The sequence below is a fragment of the Canis lupus genome, chromosome 24 (assembly GCF_003254725.2).
Source record: "Canis lupus dingo isolate Sandy chromosome 24, ASM325472v2, whole genome shotgun sequence".
NCBI lineage: Eukaryota > Metazoa > Chordata > Mammalia > Carnivora > Canidae > Canis > Canis lupus.
The window spans coordinates 26,977,342-26,998,481 of NC_064266.1; the positions used below are offsets into that span (position 1 = coordinate 26,977,342).

The 21,140-nt window shown below is 45.8% G+C and overlaps 1 long non-coding RNA gene and 1 other non-coding gene across 3 annotated transcripts; both read left to right on the forward strand.

Annotated features, from left to right (window-relative positions):
• The first annotated feature begins 5,473 nt into the window (after positions 1–5,473).
• Positions 5,474–9,013, forward strand: LOC112673937 (uncharacterized). 2 transcript variants are annotated; one of them, XR_007405452.1, is made up of 4 exons: positions 5,474–5,496; positions 6,845–6,914; positions 8,353–8,538; positions 8,633–9,013. It is a non-coding gene; the product is annotated as an uncharacterized LOC112673937 (long non-coding RNA). The 2 variants fall into 2 exon arrangements; XR_003145131.3 differs by lacking the exon at positions 5,474–5,496 and adding an exon at positions 5,575–5,729.
• On the forward strand, positions 7,547–7,679 carry LOC112674329 (small nucleolar RNA SNORA71). The gene has a single exon (XR_003145378.1). It is a non-coding gene; the product is annotated as a small nucleolar RNA SNORA71 (small nucleolar RNA).
• Positions 9,014–21,140: the final 12,127 nt, after the last annotated feature.

Below are 21,140 nucleotides of genomic sequence, written 5' to 3' on the forward strand. Positions count from 1 at the left end.
AGGTCTCCATCCCTCCTTCTCCCTAGGTCCCCTAGCTGGGTTCTCTGACCCTCACACCGTATTTCATACTAGTTTTGCTTCTGGTTCATTTTTGTCCTGGGCTGTGGACCTCTGGTTCTGGAGAGGGACTCGGTGTGGGCTCAGGAAAGAGATGAATGGATCAGGCCCCTGCCATGGAAACAGACATAAAAAGAACTGGCCTCCTCCCTCCAGAAACTAGCAACTCTGGGCCCTTAAGAACTGGAATCCCAAGTAAAGACGGATAGTCTTACAGGGACACTGGACTTTCCTTATATCCGTTGTGGACAATCCTTGAAAACAACCATGTGACTACTCAATCTGGATGATCATAGTTAATTTACTTGGGTATCCCTGAACAACAGCCCTGGACCTTTCTTGCTAACTAAATCACTGAGATATTTGTGGCTCATTACTTAAACTTTCCTGGGTTAAATTTTTGCTCGAACACTTAGGCATTCCAGGATGATATTTGACTTAGCCCCATGATCTTTTGCCCTGGTAGCTGACTACATCAATTTTTCACTCTTAAGACCTTGGGTTTTCCTGCCCAAGGGAATCAGACATCCCCTCCTTCCTCCCACTCTGGCTATTTCTCTGGGACTTCCAGGAAGAAAACAGGAATGTTTCTATGATTTCACCATTATGTAGAATATTGACAGATAGTTTACTTATATATTCTATTTCAAGAAGTCTAAGAATTTTTGAAAGTTACTAATGGATATTAGTTTTCATCAGGTGATGATGATACTAAAATTTATTAAACTGCCTTCCTATAGTCCAACACCTATTTTTTAAAAAGCACTTATGGTATTGAGTTTCAATATATTATTTTACCTGCCTTTAAATTTTCTAATTGCGGTAAAATACACATAACAAAAATTATCATCTTAACCATTCTTAAATATTCAGTTCAATAGTATCCAGTACATTCACACTGTTGTGCAGTCTCCAGAAATTTTATCTCGCTAAACTGAAACTGTACACTTTAAACAACAATTCCCCATTCCACACTTCCCTAGCCCCTGACAGCCACCATTTCCCTTCTTCTCTGAACTTAACTACTCAGGGTGCCTCATGTTAGTAGAATCATACAGTATTTGATCTTTTATGTCTGGCTTATTTCACTTAGCATCATGCCCTCAAGGTTCTTCCATGCTGTGGCATATGTCAGAATTTCCTTCTTAAGACTGAGTAATATCCCATTGGTGTGTGTGTGTGGGTGTGTGTGTGGGTGTGTGTGTGTGTGTGTGTGTGTGTATCACATTTTTAAAATCCATTCATCTGTTGATGGACACTTGAGTTGCTTCCACCTTTGGCTATCATGAACAGTGCTGCTATGAATACAGGTAGACAAATATCTCTCAGATCACATTCCTAATTGTTTCAAGAATATACCCTAAAGTGGGATTGCTGGATCATAGAGTAATTTTATTTTTAACTTTTTGAGCAATTGCTATACTATATTATTTTCCATAGCAGCTGCACCAATTTGCATATTCTACCTATTTTAAAGTTTAAAAACTGAGGTTCAGAAAGATTAAGTCACTTGCTACTACAGCTAAAACGTGGTAGAGAAAACTTTTAAGTTATGTCTGTTGTATTAATTTCCTAAGGTTGCCATAACAAAGTACCACAAACTGGGTGGCTTAAAATGGCAGAAATTTATTCTGTCACTATTCTGGAGGTCAGATGTCTGACATCAATGGTCAGAAGACATTCACTGGCACCTGAGTGGCTCAGTTCAGTAAACGTCTGCTTTTGGCTCGGGTCATGATTCCAGAGTCCTGGGATCGAGCCCCACATTGGGTTCTCTGTTCAGTGGGGGAAGTCTGCTTCTCCCTCTGCCCCTCCATTCCCACTCAAGTGTTCTCTCTCTCTCTCTCTCAGATAAATAAATATTTTAAAAAAGAAAAGACGCTCACAAGACAGGAGTGCAGTTAGTGCCCTCTGAAGGCACTGGGGGCGAGGGCTGCTTCCACCCGAAAGTTGCCAATATATTTTTAAAGATGTTTACATCTATACTCATGAGAGGGACTATAATTTATTTTCCTTTTATTGACCTTGCCTAATTTGGGGACCATGGTTATTCTGTGAACTGAGAACGACTCCCTTTTTTTCTATTATCTGGGAGACTGCGTAAGGCTGAAAAGCTGGGTATGATGTCTTCTTTATGGAAATATTGTTAACTACCGACTCATCATTTTAAAGTGCTCTGAGATGAGTCAGGTTTTCTATTTTACCTTAAGACAATTTTGCTATATATTTTTCAGGAATGTGTTCATCTTTTTTTTTAAAGATTTTATTTATTAAAAAAAAGATTTTATTTATTTATTCATAAGAGTCACAGAGAGAGGCAGAGACATAAGCAGAAAGAGAAGCATGTTCCCTGGGGGAAGCCTGATGCGGGATTCGATCCCAGTACCCCGGGATCATGACCTGAGCCAAAGGCAGACGCTCAACCACTGAGCCACTCAGGAGTCCCAGGAATGTGTTCATCTTAAGTTTAAAATTTTATTTTTCTCTGATTGTTTACTCTCTGCTCTGACTGCACTCCAACTCCTCTCTCATTCCTAAAAGTGTTTGCCGCTGTTGCTCCAGATGTGGTTATGCTAATTTTCTGCCATTTTACGTTCTGCTTTTGTAATGTTATTGATTTACTATACTTGGATCAGTTCAATTGTCCTTTTTTCTTATTATTTTAAGCCCTCTGGAGCCGACTGGGACACGTGGAATTTTTCTTACACTTTAGAATTAGGTGAGTTGTTTTTCATAGCAATAATAAGGATTTCTCCTCTCCTGTATCAACATTTGAAGCTCCTCAACTCTCTTCTAAAGTTTTTATTTATTTATTTGAGAGAGACAGAGTGTGTGCGAGAAAGAGAGAGAGAGAGAGAGAGCATGAGCAGGGAGGGGGGGTAAAGGGAGAGGGATAAGCAGACTTCTCGCTGAGCAAGGAGCCTGATACAGGGCTAGATCCCAGGATCCTGGGGTCATGACCTGAGCCAAAGGCAGATGTTTAGCCGACTGAGCCATCCAGGTGCCCTAAAGTTCATCTATTGCCATGCAGTGAGATGTTAAGATATGATCCCATGCAGTTCCTAAATGCTTCACATACTCATTCCCCACCTCTCCCCCACTTCAGTTTCTGAGTCTTCCTCTTCCTTTCCGTGAATGTCTCTCTGTTCCCCCCTTTCTACAGGAGCCCTTCAAAATCCTGCTAAGACACACCACTACCAAGAAGCCACCTTTTGGAAATTGATAGAAGACTGACTCTATTTATGGTTCCACAGCACAAGCTTCCAGGCTGCTTTAGAAACCATGCTTCCTCACACTCACCATGAAAAATCAAGGGGGAAAGTATCATTTTCCCAGCTTAGGTCCCACATCCAACTTTTTGTCAGAGGAGGGTGGGACATCATAAGTGACATTCCCAACAAGGTTGAATTCAACAGGGAGAGCGCCACAGGGAATCAGGGAGAAGAGTGAGTAGGTCCAAACTCTGAATGTCCTAGCCACTTATATATCTAGAGTCACATGAAAATACGTAGTTTAAAAAAAAAAAAGAAAGAAAGAAAATACGTAGTTTTCTGAGAATGCCTCTCAACGTAGGCATTATTGGTTGGTGATGGTCTGTATTACAGGAGGAAAACATCTTTTTAATCCAAGTATGCCAAAATATACTTTTCTGACCAGTAATAGAAACTAAATACTACCCCCCAAAAAGAAATTAAATATTACCAAACACATTTTCAAGCATTCGATAAATTGTTCTTAGATTGATTCCTGGATTTGAATTTTAACTCTGATGCCTACCTTAGGGGCAGCAGTCTGCCGTGGGTCCTGAGCACCTATGCATATTCTTTCTGGATATGCTAAGAATCCAAGGCCTTGACTCCTCTTTACCTAAGCCCTTCCTCAGAGTTGCGTTTTGCAGGGAGCAATTTTGAACGACGGATAAACTCTCCTCCCAGACTAAAACCAGGGTTACTTCTGTTTGTGATGAGTAGTGAATCCCCTAAGCTCAGTGTCCCTCTCTTGAAACACACTGTGTGTGCAGCAGCCATCACGCCCTGTGCACCATCCCATGGGGCCTACAAGGCACCAGAACCAACATGAATGAACATAAAGCTCTCTCTGCTTTGCCACAATAATAAGGTCCTAAGACTCTGACTCAGGAATTTTGTGACCTCTGCTAGCATCTACGACACGGTAGGGTAACGGGTGAGCTTGCAACGAGGGTTTGCTCTCAGGTCATGAATGCACAGTTCTTAATACATATTAGTTGCATGATCTTGGGCACATTAACTAAACTTTCTGAGCCTTTGTTCCCTCATCAGCAAAATAGATAATAATCATATTTACCTTATAGGACTGATACAATGGTTAAATAGATCAAAATCCTGGAATATTATGTGTACTTAAAACTTAGTCATTATTTGACATTATAGTAGTGGTGTCCTTTGTCCTGTTGATGGGATGGGGCATTGCAGTGACAGATATCATGCTATGTAAAACACTGGTATTCCCTCAGGCAGGCCCTTGCTGTCCACTCTGGCTAAGTAGAACCCCACCATTGTACCACCCTGCCCATTTCCTTTGTAGTACTTGCCATGATTTTTAATTATTGCATTCGCTGGCTCATATCCCCACGAGAAATTAACAACAGAAAAATCAGGAAGCCTGTCTATCTTCAATGCATTTCCTTTTTTTTTTTTTAATATTTCAATGCATTTCCAATGCTTAGCACAGTCTCTGATATGAAGTTGCTGCTCTGTAGATTTTTCTGGGTGGGTGGGAATCTAAATGAACGAATAGAGGAGCGTGTGGGTGGATGGATGGATGGATGAGAAAGCTCCCTAAATATTTTCCGGATGAATGGACGGATGGGTGCACGGGGTGATGGGAAGATGTAGGGATGCTTGCGGTCCGGGCCGCTCGATTTGCACCTCCTATGCACGAGGGGGCGCGAACAGCCCGCGCGCGGGTGCAGCTCCGCAGACGCGGCTCTCGGCCGCAGCCCGCGCTGCAGGTGCCTTTCGGCCGGCGCTGGGTGGGTGGAGGGTGTCCCTGCGGCTGCGGCGGCCCTTCGCGTTGGTCCCGAGCCGACTCGAGCCGGGCCGCAGCGTCTCCTCCTGTCCCCGCCGCGACGGTCCCGGTGCCCCGGGTGAGTGACAGCAGGGCCGCGCTGCGCAGGGACCCCGGCGGCCTCCAAGGCTGGTGCTGCACTCCTCTTCCCCCCGACAGGAGGGGAAACTGAGGCCCGGGGCGGGCGCGGAGAGCCGGCGGAGGTCAGCCCCGGTTCCCGGCCCCGCTCCCGGCTCCGGGGCGGGCCTCTGCGGGCGGGTCCTGGAGGAGGGGCTCCCGGGACGGTCCCGCTGAGCGCGGGCGGCGGGTGCGCAGCCGAGGCGGCCCGCGGCCCGGGATGCGCCCCCGCCCCCAGCCCCCGCCCCCAGCCGTCGGCCGGCTGCCTACCAGGTGAGCGGAGCCGCCTGGGCCCGCCTCGCGGCCCGCAGCGCTCGGGAGGGAGAGTGCGCGAGCCGGGCCGTGCGGAGCGCGTGTCCGGGCCTCCAGTCGGCGGCGCCCGCGGGTCCCGAGCGGCCGAGGGTGGTTCCCGCCTCCCCCCGCTCCTGGTGCCGGGGCCGGCGGGCTCTGCGGGACCGTGACGCGCGGTGCCCGAGGCCGGCCCTGTGTGCAGGGGTGAGGCCTGGGTAAGTGCTGCCGCGCGTGGGGGGGCGGGGGGGGGTCCCTGGAGCTCAGGCTCTGCGGGAGGAGGCCGGAGGGGGCCGGGTTCAGATCGTGCCGCAGCCCGGGGCCGGCCACAGAACCTTGGCTCATCACTTCCTGGTGCTGCGCTTCAGCTTCTTGCAAGTGCGGAGAGTGCCAGAGCTCTGGAGGGACGAGAGTCCTTGCGGGTGTCCTTTGTCTTTGAGGCCACAGTGCCCGGCACGTAGTAGGTTCTCAGGCTGCGTTTGTGGGGTGAATAAGCAGTTGAGGCGATCTTGCCGGGAGGTGGTCTTCCTGTTGATGACGGGAGGTGGAATCTTTGCACCAAGTGCTGACGGTGCTCGGGGTCCTGGGCTTGGCGGCGCAGCTTTCCCCTGCCTGGGAAGATAGCAGGCTGCGGACATGGGCAGCCCGGGTCCAGGTCATTGATGGTGCAGAGAAAGGATTTTTTGAAAGCGCTTCCCCGTGTTTGAAGGGACCCTTCTTGTCCCTTCCAAACCTGGAGCATTCTGCACTTTCTCTTTCCTACCACCTTTTAGATGTCTCCTGTCACCTGGTGCCAATGTCGTGCTCATTGATGGTGCAGGGAGAAGATTCAGGGGAGGGTTGTCCTCTGTTTGGAGGATCCACATCCTCACCTTCCAGTTTTACCACGTTCCATCTTCTCCGCAGACACCTTGGGCCTCGGGGGCCCTGTGTGTGCATTAGTGCCATTGTTGGGGCTTTCACTTTCTGCCCCTGCTGTTGGGAACCAGGCTATGTGTGTTACTGGAGGTTTCCTTGATGCCCAGTATAAGTGCTGTGGGGCAGCCATGGTATGCTCCTGTATATCTAGCCTTGGCCTGTCACTGCTTAATGAAGCGTTAATCAGCAATGGTCACCCTATCGTAGAGCACACACTGTCTCCCTCTTCAGAGTTAACTACTGTCATTTCTATGAGGAGATACGTAACGTGTTAAGGAAATAACAAGAGCCAACATTTGTCGAATGCTTGGTTTATCCAATAACTACTGTGTTAAGCCCTTTCCTGATGCCTAGCGTGCCCTGCTGTGAGCAGGGACAAGTTGGATGCCCATTCTTGGGTTCTTGTCTGTTGCAGATGAGCCCACTGTGTGCAGAAGTGTCATGGTTGTTGTATCAGGAACATTCTAGACCCCAGTGTCCTTGAGGTAAGATCTCTTGTTTCTTCTCTGGAATGTTGGTTCCTTGCATCTAGTGCAGTCGTGTGTGGGTTCCTAGGGGCTTTGTATGAATGTATAAGGGAACTGAGAGGTGAGAAGGTAATGTCTATGAGTCTCCAGATCTGCTCCCTCAATCCCAGGCAACCTAGATCACATCTGTCCTTTAATACGTCCTCAGGGCTGCTGCAGAGGAAGGGCCTCCAGGGTCTCACTGGGTAATGAGAGCTCTCTAGGACAGCAGAAGCATGTTGTGATGGGAAATGGCACCCTCATATTGGAGACTCCTGTCCCTGGCTTTGAATCCTCTTGTGCTACTCTCTCAGTGACCTGTTCAGAACCTTATTTTCTTCATTTAAAAAACAAACTTAATCATAGAGATGACTTCTGTGCTGCTTAAGACCACAGGATTCCTATCATTTCCAGCCCTAATATTTTCCCAGCATTTTTGCCCAAAGTGACTTCTCTTTGATTCCCTTTGGCAGGGAGGTTCTATGGGGCTTTTGCAAGAATGGCTACTCTTGAGGTCCTGTTTTGGCTGGGTGATTGTCCCAGATTCAATATATTCCAAAGGCCAGTAGCACCTGCTTCTCTTCCTAGGTCTCTCTCTCTGCCCTTCTCGCACCTGCATTCAAGAGCGATCATGGGCTGTCTGTGCTCTGGTCATTGATAATGCAGGGAGAGGAATTGTTGAAAGCAGCTTCCCGTGTTTGGAGGGTCCACACTGTCCCTTTCAAATGCTGGTGCTTTCACACAGTCCTGCCCATCTCCAACTAGTGCTCTCTGGTCTCTGGCATTGAGCACTGCCTTGTGAGAGTCCATGATGGGACACTTTAGCTTGGCCTTGTTCAGCTTGGCCTCCTATTGTGGGAAACCGGGCTCTGTTTTTTTTTAGATACTTTACAGGGTTTAAGGAGCCAGGATGAATTCTGCATAATGACACTGTGCAATACTGAGTGGTTTATACTGATTGCCATAAGATTTTCAAAAGGTGGCAGCCTTTTGGATTTGGTGGCCCCGGGCAGACCTTCAAAGGGGTGGGTGTGACGGGAAATGAGAAGGTATTGGGTGGGAGTGGGGAGAGCAACCTGGGGAGGAGTTTGGCGCTGAGGTGAGCACAAGCACCGAGGAGACAGATGCAGGGGTGTATGTGTAATGACAGCAGGCTGAATTAGTGACCTTCACTCCCAGTGTGGGATGGGGATGGGTGGCGGGCTCAGTGGAAGAGTCTCTGAGCTTGAGCTCTCCCACCATCTCTACCAATTACTGTATCTGTTCTTGCCCTGAAAACGCCCCTTCTTTAAGGTAGTGTTTATTTTGACTCTTCTGGGAGCACTAAGATTCATTTTTAAGTTGTGTTTGGTGTGAAAAATAACCCAGCAGCTCATGCCTGATTAATTGGGACATTCTCATTGATCATTGATAACAGTTTGGAGAAAGATGAGATCACATTGGAACCCAAACACCTGTTGTGACCACCTGCCCTGTGGCGTCGTCCTTACTCTAGGAGGGCTGCCTTGGATCTGGAGATTGTTGGAGGAATTCTGAGGGGATGGAGGCACTGGTGCTCTCGGATTGACCTTGGTCCCAGCTGTCCTGGAGGGACCTCATCATGGTGAGTTAATGGGGCTTAGCAATGGGGCTAAGTTGGCCTGTGTTTCTGACATGGAAATTCTGGACTGCTGGCCTCATTGAACTTTCTCCTTTAGATTGTCGTTTGGGTGGATCATGGACATTGGAGTAGCATAATGAAGAAAGCTGTTGCCGTGTGAACGTTGCCAGACCTTCTCACCATGTTGCCTCAGCAAAGCATGGAAGGGCTTTTCTCTCTGTGTAAGCAGGCCAGAGGGAAAGCCCTGGGACCCTGGAAGCTTGAGGTGTGGAGCCAGAGACTTGAGCTGGCTCTGCCGTTCCCCCCTGCAGGAGTCAGAATGCCATGGACCAGGAAGACTGGTTTGCTTCGACCTGGGCCAGGTTGTCCAGCGGCATCCATGTCTCCCCACCTTCTCCTCCTCTGACTTTTCAAGAGTTTTCAGCACTGTGCATCCTTGTCCTCTCACCTGCCTAATAAATCTTGAAACTACCCTGAAGCTTGTTTTTGTTATTTCTCTTCTATTTTAAAATCCACACCTCCATATGCCAGCAAGGTAGGTATAAAGAAAGCAGATCATGAGCAGATCTTCCATTTTTTACTCACTGAGATGTTCCACTTAACATACTTCTGAGGCTTGGCCTACAGATAGGAAATGGGATATAGAGTTTGGACTAGGGGTTGAACCATCCCAAGTGCTTCTGGGAGCCTCAGGTTTGGGAGAAAAGGAAAATGTTAGAATCATTGGCTAAAAGACCTTTGAGCCAGGGTTTTGGAAGAGAGAGAAAAAAGAGAGTGGGGTGGATGGAGAGGCAGAGTCGGGCTGAAGTCCTGGAGGAGTCAGGGGTGTCCTGAGCACTGGAGGTGGGGTTCCTCTGGGGATTTCCAGGAGATGATTCTGAGTAGGGGTGGGCATGGCATGGACAGGGTTCTCCTATTCTTTGGAGAACTGTGGGGCCAAAGTAGGCAAAGGCCAGGTTCTCGTCTTTCAGATATGGTCCACACAGGAACTCTTGAAAAGGTGAGGGAGAAGGTGATTGTCCATTCCTTGCATGGAAATTGAAATCACCTTGATTAGGGCTGAGGTCAAAGCCAGGTGATCAGGCCTACCTTTGTGAGTTCAGTACATTGATGGCCTTGGTCAAACAGGAGGCATTCTTGGGGCTGAAGCGTCTACTCTGCCCACCAGTTCCGGCAGGGGCCCTTATTTCTGCCTTGCCCCTTTCCTGAATTCTTACGCAGTGGCCTGATATCTCCTACTCTCTCTTGAAGGTCCCTCCCACCACCCTCTGGGCCAGTGTCTCCAACCGTGGCCCTAGACCCCTTGTGAAAAATGAACACATTTTCACCAGCTTGGCCAAAATCCTTTTGCAGTGAGGTTTTGGTTATTGACTTGACATTTATAGATGTCTTTTCTTTCACCCTGACCAGCCCCTCATTGCCAGGCAGCTTCCTGCCAGCTTCGGTAGCACCGTGCACCACGTTCCCTTCCCCTTTATTCTGTTTCTTACAGTATTCTTAATTTACTTCCTGCCTTGCACCTCAGTCTTGTGGCATCTCTGCTGCCATTTGATCCATGATCTGTAGGAGGGGCAGCGATGGAATGTTGGGGAAGAAAGGAGGAGGTGACATTGCCATGGTTGCTGAAATGGCCAAGGAGAGGAGTGGGGCTATAGAGGTGTGATCACTGATTGTAGCTTGGCCAGTGTCATCAAAATGTCTTTCCCGGTAAGCCCAACTAATCAGGTTGCAGAGGTGTCAGTCATCTGCTGCGTGACACCTCGTACAATGATGGGATGTGTATATCAGGGAGGTAGGTACTTGCTGCAGCACCTGGCACACGGTCTGCACTCAAAGCACAGTTCTTCTCAGTCAATAACTCGTTGACTTTCAGATTGTAAATGATCCTCACCCCTGGCCCAACCTCTTCAGTCTGCCTTCCCCTGCCCTCTGCCACCCTCGCCCCATCTGAGCCTCAGTGCTAGCATTGAAATCCCACTCTCTGGGGTACCTGCGGGGCCCTCCTCACTGCCCACGGTCTGCCTATCCATCCTCAACCCACACGCCACTCTCCATGAGCAACATCGGCCCCCTCCATGCTACTGCTGAAGGTTCCTGAATGTGCTCTCCTTTTTCTGGCCTACATGCTTGGAATGCAGTTCCCATTTCAGAGGCTGGCCTGACTCAGCGTGTGTCACTTCTTTCAGGAAGCTTTTCTTGGCTAAACCTCCAGCCAGACTGGACTCTCTGCCCTTCCTTTCATTCATACCAAGTGTCAATTATGTGCAGCACAATCCTAGGAACTGGTCAACAAAAGAAGGCAAAAGAGCAAACCCCTGCCTTCATGGTACTTAACATTTTAGAGGACAGAGACAGACCATAAATAAAGCACTATAACGTGTATTATGCCAGAGAAGGGCTAAGGGAAAAAATAATGAAGCAGAGAAATGAGACAGGAAGTCTGGGGCAAGAGGGGGAGTGGCGGGATCCCTGGGTGGCGCAGGGTTTGGCGCCTGCCTTTGGCCCAGGGCGCGGTCCTGGAGACCCGGGATCGAATCCCACGTCGGGCTCCCGGTGCATGGAGCCTGCTTCTCCCTCTGCCTGTGTCTTTGCCTCTCTCTCTCTCTCTCTCTCTCTGTGACTATCATAAACAAATAAAAATTAAAAAAATAAAATCTTAAAGAGGGGGAGTGGCATTTGAAACTGAGTGGACAGGGAAGGCCTCACCTGGCAGGTGTGATTGGAGTCAAGGGAGGGCCTCTCACCTCTGGGCTTTCATGGCAGCCTGTGCTGCCTCCATTACAGTGTGGATGGGATGGTGGGAAGCTTTCCTCTGGGGTACCAGGCCCAGGGAATTGGGACAAGAGGCTGATGAGGCCACTGCCTTGCTGTACCTGATTACAAATGGCTGCTGTGTGGGGAGGGTGGTGGCCCAATCAGGTTGGGATTGGCTGGTCAGACTGGGCTGTGTGTCTTGAGGGCAGGCTTTGTATCTGCCAACTCTGCAGCCCCCTCGGCCCCCCTAACCACAGCTCAGTGAATTAGGGAAGCACAGCCACCTGAGGGCAGCCCTAACCTGTGACCCTGCTCTAGGGCTAAGACCAGGTTTTTGTCTTGGGGAGTTGTGAATATGTTAGGAGCTGGAGTAATTGGTTGCAGAACAGAAACAGGAAGAGACAGAGGGATTCAATCCCTGTTACCACAGGATCCCAAGGTACAGAGAGCACTGAGCTCCCATTGCAGATGAGGGACCATTTCTAGAACCTTTCTAGGGGGAGGATGATATTCCAATTTCCAAACCACATTTGTGTTCCACAAGGCCTGAGGTCTGGTTCCCCCTGAATTTTTGGGAGGCATGGCCAAGTAACCAAAACTCCTGTCGTCCTCCTTTTTTTTTTTTTTTTCATTAGCTTACATTTACCACCACTGTGCCATTACTAGAGGGAGCCAAATGAGCCTCTGCCCCTAACAGCTTGAAGGATACAGTGACAGACCCATGTAAGGAGCTCTGTCAGTATTCAAGGTTGAGGACGGAGACCAGTGATGGTCTTGACAATGTGTACCAGGAATAGCTCACAGAGGCCTCTCTGTCCCCTTAACTACAACTGCCATGTCACCAGGATACCTAACTACACCTGCCCTGGAAAGCAGCCTAGTGAAATCATTTAGAACCTATTGCATGTTCATGGTGTCCCTTAATCACTGTGGGGCATTGAGCATGTTCTTTTGCCTCCTTGAGCCTCAGTTTCTGGCTCTGTAATTTGACCATCAGCACCTATCCCCAACAGTAAGGATGAAATAGGGTGATGCATGTTAAATGCTTAACACAATACCTGCCTCATACTGTGTGCTCAATAAATGTCAGCCGTTTTTATTGGATGAGCACATCTAGCTTATTGATGGTTAACAAGAAAACAGATATGTCATTATGACAGACTCATCTGTTAATGTGACACCACCAACACTTTCTTCTCTGCTAACTTGCAGATATCCTAGTAGGACTGGTGTTAATCATCACCACAACTGATTGAACTTTGATTAAATGTCACGTACTGTACTAAGTAAGCCTATAGATATAATTACCTCATTCCATCTTCACAACAACCCAGTGAGGTAGATTTCATTATCTTCATTTTATAAATGAGGAAACCAAGGCTCAGAGAAACGAAGGGACCTGTCTTCTAATGAGCGGCTCAGCTGGTTTTCCATTGCCTGCTGTATTAAGTAGTGAAAAATGTTGCAGGCTGATTTCGTAAATAGCATGAGCATATCAGGTTGTCAGATGCTTGTTTGTGCTGGAAAACGAGAAATTTAGGGTATGTTACTATTCTATCCCATCTGTTTCACATTGCCCATTTCCCAGTCTTCTAAAATATTCCCCATCCGAATTGACAGTCTTTGGGATTGAACTTGCAAATCTGACATGTACAGAAACAATAGGCATGTTTCAGCCAACCCCAAAATATCAACTCTTGTTGATCTTTACTATTGCTGCTTTTTTTTTATTAGAGACCTTACATTTACCACCACTGTGCCATTTCTGTAGGAGAACAGAGCGCCAGAAGAATGAAGTTTCACTTGTCCATTCAAAAAATTAATTGTCAGGCACTGTGCTAAGAATAGAGATACAGTGATGAAAAAGAAAGTTTCTGCCTTCAAGAGGATCACACACAAGTACATATGATAGTAAGTTTTATTAATCCACACCCTACATGTCTATGAACAGTCACCATGTGCTGAGTCTTGCTGTAAGCTGGGCATACAGCTTCGACCAAAGCAGAGGAGGGTATCATGGAGCTTATGGTCTAGAATAGCACCATCCAATAGAAACATAATGCCACCCACAAAGGTAATTTAAAGTTTTCCTAGTAGCCACTTAAATAAAAAGAGGATGACATTTTAATAATATATTTTATTTAACCCACTATATCAGAAAATATTGTCATTTCAATATGTAACCAAAATTACTGATGAGATATTTTACACTTTTCCCCCAACTAAGTCTTTGAAATCTGGTGTATATCTTATGCTTAGGGTACATCTAGGTTTAGATGAAGCACATTTCGAATGTTCAATAACCACATATGGCAGGTGGCTACCTTACTGGAGAGCAAAGATCCAGGTGGTGAGGGGTTCAAGGCTAATTCCATGCAAGAAGAGTGTTCTGAGGCCAACTCCTTAACAGGAAGGCTGCTGCATTTTGAAGAATCTTAAAGAAGCTGCTCTCACCTAGGTCCCCCGTTCTCTTGTATCTTTCCTGGGGATCCTACATCCTGGCAGAGTAAGGCCGAGTATATATTAAGTATGCCTAGTGGAGTCCTCGCATCATAATCCAGAGCCTTCCATAGTGCTTCTCTAGCACAAGCCCCACCTCCTGGGTTAAGCTGAGTGTGTCCAGAGGTTGTTCATACTTACTACTTGTTTACTGAGCACCTACTAAGCATCAGCTTCTGCATTAAGCAATGGGAACACACACCAGTAAACATAGGCAGTTGTAAGCTCACAGCCCTGTCATGATAAATGAGTAACCCACAAAAGAAGAAATCATCACAGACTATAACAAATGAGGACAAATGAAAGTTGCTGTGGAACTAAATGGGGACACCTGAGATCTTGGGAGGCATTCAGAGAAGGTCTCCCCAAGCAAGTGAAGTTAACTGAGCAACAGAGGAGTTGTTCATGTGCACAAGCGGTGTGGGGGACCTAGCGGGGAGCTGGAGGAGGGCCAGCATGGATGGTATGCAGCGCTGAGGACCAAGCGTGGAGTGAGTGTAAGAGTGCTAGCTTCATGCCACATGCACCTAGTTCAACCTATTGGGGTGACTTGGGTGACAAGAGTCACCCTCTCTGGGCCTCGTTATCTCACTTAAAGGGATGTAGTGAAGACTTATGAATACACCTGATACACCAGATACCCTGATTCATTATTAAACTATTGACCTCCGCTCTTATTCATTGATGGTTCTTCTGCACCATATCAAGAGGATGGTCAAGTTTTGTATTTGTTTCCTTGTCTTAGGGACATTGGGGCTGAATGCTCCAAAGTAGTTTTTAGAGTAGTAGAGACAGACACTTCCCTTTATTTTCCCCCTTACTTTATTTTTACTAGAAGATTTGAATGACACAAGTAACAGACTTGAGTTTTAAAAATAAATCTTTTCTTTTGGAATAATTTTAGAGTTATGGAAAAGTAAAAAACCTAATACAGAGACTTCCTGTATGCCCTTCACCCCACTGCCCCTAAGAAGCACATGGCTATTATGTAGCTGGAGTATATTTGACACAATAAAGAAATTAATATTGGCACATTACCATTAACTGAACTCGAGACTCAGTTTGGATTTCACCAACTTCCCCTGTAACACCCATTTTATGTGCCAGGATCCAATCCAGAACACCATGTTACATTTTGTCATGGTGTATCCTCATCTCCTCCAAGCTGGAACAGATTCTCAGGTCTTTCCTTGTTTTTCTAGACCTTGACAGTTCTGGAGAATGTTAGTATTTTGTAGAGTATCCCTCAATTTGCATTTCTTTGCTGTTTTCTCATGACTAGAATGGGGTTATGGGTTTGGGTAAAGAATATCAGAGATGAAGTTCCCCTCTCATCACATGTCAGGGGCACATGATATCAACATGAGTTATCACTAGTGATGTTAACCTTGATCATTTGCTAAGGAGCGACTGCCAGACTTCATTGTAAAGGTACTGTTTCTCCTTTTTCAGATCCTGGTGTTTGGAATATAAACTTGATTTTTTTAAAGATTTTATTTATTTATTCATAGACACAGAGAGAGAGGGGCAGAGACACAGACAGAGGGAGAAACAGGCTCCACGCAGGGAGCCCAATGTGGGACTCGATCCTGGGTCTCCAGGATCACACCCCAGGCTGCAGGCGGCACCAAACCGCTGCGCCACCGGGGCTGCCCCTAAACTTGATTTTAATACATATTTTAGGAAACATGTTTAGAAATCTTTGCCCAAAGGTGAGAGAGTATATATTTTCCTCAAGCACATTTGGAGCATTTCTAAATATTGACCATGTTGTATGCTGCAGAGCAAATTTCACATACCAATGCATCAGTATCATATGGACTACAATATGTAAAGACATAAAACTAAAACAAGCTTTTGAGAATACTCAGACTTGAATGAAATGAAAATGCTATATATCAAAACTTGTGGAATGCAGCTAAAATAGTACACAAGGAGTTTATAATCTCGAATAATTTCTTTGGGATTTTCTACCAGTAAGGGAGAATGTGATCCATCACACAGGAGACTCACCTGTTTTGACTCTTGTAGACAGGAATTAAGAGGGTTCAGAACTCCCCAGTGTTCTGGTCTTTGGCACTCCTTCAGAGCTGTGAGGGAACCAACTTTATTAGGGAGGTGGTTAAGGGTCAGGATGGATTCTTTGAACTCCCTCGAAATGGGCTCACCAAGGGCCACTCTTCACCAAAGAAGGGTGTGCTAGGAAAACCTGTCCTCCTTTTCTTTCCATTTTCTATGGTATTGGCTCAGCCAAGCATCCCCAGCATCTCTGCTTCTCAACAATAAACTATGATGTGAATGGCTCCTGTGAATTGTACAGTGCACGACTATATGTGGTGGTCCTGCCTACTGCTCGGTGGAAGATGGATGGGGACTGTGCCCTGGGATAAACCCAGTATAAGTATCTCACCATATGCAAAAAACAAACAAACAAACAAAAACCAAACCAAACCAAAACAAAACAAAACGTGACTGAGTGTGAAATCAGAAGTCCACATACAGAGAGAGGCAGAGATGCAAGACAGGGAATTTGGTGGAATCCCAGTCCCTGGTGTTTGTTGTGTTGGCCCAGCTTGACCTCTGCCCTCCCCCTCAGCTGATTCTGTAAGTTTCCCAAAAATTATTTCTTTTGGAAGCATACGTCAGGTTTCTGTCACCAATGCATCCTGGAGAAAAGTCCATTTTTTTCCTTAACTTGCCCCCAAAAGGCCAGTTATCAAGGTATTCCATGGAAGGCTTGCATGAGGCACTCTGGGCATTTTGCTTATCCAGGCTGACTTTCCCCTGTATGACACTTGCCCACCTAACCAGATTCCAGCAAATAGGCAGCATGTCAAGTTTTCAAAATAAACAAATTGTGATGGCTCTTGCTCATGGCTTTCAGACAACAGTCCAGCCTCAGTGGCTCACCCTTATTTGGCCGCAAAATTTATTTCCTGGTCTTAAAAATAAAAGAGGAGGCATACTCCCTCCAAGCAGGAAGGAGTATATGTATAATTTGGGCTTTTGACGAGAGGGGATGTTCTGGGGCACAAGCAGCTACTCCAGTGAGGCCCAGATTGGCAATTAAGATTGCCTTGAAAATGATGCTCTCAAGAGTGAGAAGAGGAGGAAGTGAGCCCAGGGACTTGGGGGGGCTACTAGGGGAGGAGGGCCAAGGCAGGCCTAATATGTGCAAGGCCTTGAGCAAATGTTTTTTGCATAGCTCCTGTCTATATAAGCAAGTTGCTTAAAGATATATCACAGGGGCACCTGGGTAGCTCAGTCAGTTAAGCGTCTGCCTTCAGCTCAGGTCATGATCCCCAGGTCCTGGGATTGAGCCCTGTATCGGGCTCCCTGCTCAGGGGAAGCCTGCTTCTCCCTCTGCCTCTACCTGCCACTCCCCCTGCTTGTACTCTCTCTCTGTCAAATAAATAAAATCTTAAGAAAAGATATTTTATAAAATCCATGGGCCCACGTGGAATATAGTGATTCATTGGTGGTGATTTAGAATAATGGGTAGGGAGGAGGTGTTGGGACTGTATTTATTGTCCTATCAGGGCACATGAAGATTCTTGGTAGTATCCAGGCACCATCTCTTCCAGTTCAAGTCCAAGAACCATCCCTTCCTATTTCTTTTTTACGGTAAAATGTGCCATTATTGTTTAATTTCATATTTCCCACTGCCAGAAAAGGTATGCTATTTGAAACCTGTTAGCACTGAAGCAATATGACCTAACTTTGTAGTCTTCTAATACATTTATTTAATGCTTGGTATATTATTACCCATGACACTACATCATCCATGAGTGGTGGTCTCCATCTACTGGCTTCCAAGGACTCAGAGATTTTTACTGTGCCTCATTGATGAGAACTATAAATACAAATCTTACCTGGAATCTGTAGGAAAATGTGAATGATAATTTATTTTCTGGTCATGTTAAATTTACCTTTTGGAATATTGTTTCATAAACATGAATGACACATATTCCAGTCATGTCTTGAGCTCCTTAAGCAATAGTCACTGTGTTCCTACAATGTGATTGCTTTCAGTGCGGACACACTCCCCTTCTACCACCAGCAGCAGGGAGCACAGGGAAGGGGTCTGCAAGAAGAGCAATCCCATTCATACAAGCTACATCTACCCTTGTCTACATGGCTTAAAGCGATGAGAGCACATACCATCACGTCCATCACAGGCAAGAAAGTACATTAATGGGAACACCATACTGCTATTGCAGAGCAAAAATTCAAGAGTTATCAGAGGAGAAGGGCACAGCAACTCGTGCCAAAGGGGGTGAGGTGACCACCCTGGGGGCCAGCTGAGGAAGGGACTGCAGAGTACACAGAGTACAGGATCCCTACTGCCACCTGCCCTATAGTCCTGGCTGCAGTAGGTCAGGGCAGTATCATGATCTGAACACAGAGGTGTGAACCTACATTTGGGCCCACATCATGCAACTCAAGCCCAAGCATCTACAGTGCACTGTTGGTAGCTCAGAGTCCTAAATTCACCGTGGCTTCAGTGTGAGTGAAAATCACCAAAATCAGCATGCCAACACTATTTTGGCAGCCTAATCTCATACAAGCTGGTGAAAGAAATTCTGCACCAGCCAGCAAGAGTGAGTTCCTTGCCAGGCTGTCCTCCTGGAACCAGAACTGGTCATGAGACTCCAGAATGATTCCATATATGTAAGTCCTGGAGCTCTTCAAGGTGTCTGGTCAACCTTACAAACAAGTGATTGGGGGTGGGGGGAGGCACGGTGGTAAGACAGAAGCTGAAGGGCTCTTCAAAGAGAAGAAATAAAGAATGAGATGCATAGGGAATGGACTTGGACTGGGGGTGCATCACCCTGCCTGGATGGCACTTTTGGCTCTGGCTAGTCTCATCCACTGGAGTGAGGTTTATAAAACTTCAAGGTTGAAATTTCCAGCTAACAGGCTCCATATGGGGCCTGGTCTGATTTGAGGCACCATACCAAGGTCACAGTGTTGACCTTGGAGGGACACTTGGAAAAGTTTAAGGAATATTGATCTTATTTAGTGCACTTTAGTGCAGCACTCCTCGAGGCAGATAGTCTGGGGCAGGGAACCTCTTACCTAGGTCTAATGATGGCAGTACCACTGGCCACTGGATATTACTCATTAAAACTTAACAGTAGAGCAAGAAAGTGGCTAGATGCAAGAAAGTGGTTAGATGCCAAGCCAATGAATTTTCCATCCACCACCCCCACATCCACCTAACAAATGTTTACTGAGTACCTACACTGTGCCAGTACCATATTAAGTTCAAGAGAAATAGAAGTTGGTCTTCCCAACCATTATCTACCCCAAACTAGTTCTGTATATTTTGAAAAAGAAGGAAAAGAAAAAAAAATTGGCTACAGATGACATACCTCTCCTACCTCTTTTAACAACTTTTCTCAATTATGGCTCTTGAAAGTGTTTTAATTACTATGAATGCATACAATATACCCCAAAACTTAGTGGTTTAAAACAATAAAATACTATTTTGCTCATAATCTGCTCTTTTGGCTGGGCTCAAAATGAGTACGTTGTCTCTGCTCTGCTTGGTATCAGGTAGGTTGGCATGAAGTCTGGGGACTGGAATCATCTGAAGGCTTCCTTGCTCACCTATCTGGCCACTTAATGTTGCCAGCTGAAACATTAGCTCATGCTCTCTGAGGGAAAACCTCCGCATGGTCTCTTCATATGGCCTGGGCTTCCTCCCAACATGGTGACTGGGTTCCAGGATGAATATTGCAAAAGGCGGTAAGCTAAGTGGAAGCTGTATCCTCTTTATGACCTAGTCCCAAAAGCTACATAGTATTCCTTCTGCCACATTGGCCAGGACAGTCACAACCAGACTCAAGGGGAGGGAGCATGGATCCCCTTTGCCAGTGAGAAGAATGTTTGTTACATTGTAAGACCTGTAGGATGGGTTTTGTGTATATTTGTGTATATGTATATGTGTGTATGTGTATCTATCTATGTGATCAACTTTGGGGGGAAAAGTCTGCCAAAAAAGGTTAATATAATTCCAGTTTTCCTTTTTTGAATGCAATACCTTTTAATACACAGCAAATGGGTACATAATACAAGGTGATATTTTGACATAACAGTTTCAGATAAAGACACTCCCCAAATTTAATCTTCTCTTCTAGTTAGAAATTATGATGTGGAACATGTTTGAATTAGGCACTGTATTTGGAAAAACCATAAGGTTTCCCTCTGTATGGCATTTCATGTTTCCTCAGTCTGTTTTGTGTGGACACTTTCCTCACATGTTCAAGGTGTCATGTTTAGTCCTCTCCCTCCCTCGGGTGTGTGTGTGTGTAGTGTGTGTGTGTGTGTGCAGGTTATAACTTTATCCTCATGCTAGTTTAAGAGAAGCCTTCAAAAATTTTAAAAAATGGTAAAGAAAAAGGTGCAGAAATGTATTACCTTTAAAGAATGACTCTTGGGTCACCTGGTTGACTCAGTCAGTAGAGCCTCCAACTCTTGATCTCAGGATCATAAGTGCAAGCCCCACATTGGGTATGGAGCCTACTTAAAAAATAAAGAATGACTCTCTTGCATCTTTTCTCCACCAACTCCCACTGAATGTTAAATCTTATCTTCCTGACCAGTACAATAGTCCTTACACTTTGGATTTTATGTAAAAGCCATGCTCTTCACTTAAAATTATTTGTTGCTTATATAATCGTTGTTTGCTTTATTCCATAGATATATTTTTCTGTAAAAATACTTAGGTGTCTTGGGTTGGAATTGAACATGTTTTTTGTTTTGTTTTTCCATTAAAATTAATGGAAATATATTCTTTCATTTAACAGCTTTCACTTAGAGTCAGAATTTTTAGGAATGAATTGAAGTCACCAGGTGGGAGACAGACATATTTTCATTATCTTACCAGGAGCTTTCAGACAGCTTCCTAGTCCTGACCTTCCTAGTCCTTCCTAGTCTATCACTTTCCCAGTTCCCATAATCTGTTCCAATTTGTCACCTTCATTATCAGCCCCTTACCAGTCTAAAGCATTATAGGTATTCAGTATTTATTATGTTAGAAATGATTCTGGTTGAAAGTAACATATAAAGAAAAGAAAGTAAGTAACACATAACTCAACAAACTGTGTTCTAAATAAGATTGTCCCCCCTCTCATAAAACAGGAAGGCAGCTCAAGGTTTGTGCAGCTGCTTGAGTATATCCTAAAGAACCAGGTTTGTCTTTCTGTTCCACTTTCCTTAGCACAGTCCTCCTCATGGTCTCAGGATGACTGTGGCACCTCCAGGTATTGTGCCTGAATTCCATAAATGAAGAAAGAGAATGGGAAGTAAAGGTCTCCAAAAGCTTCCTTTTTATTCCAGGAGGGAGG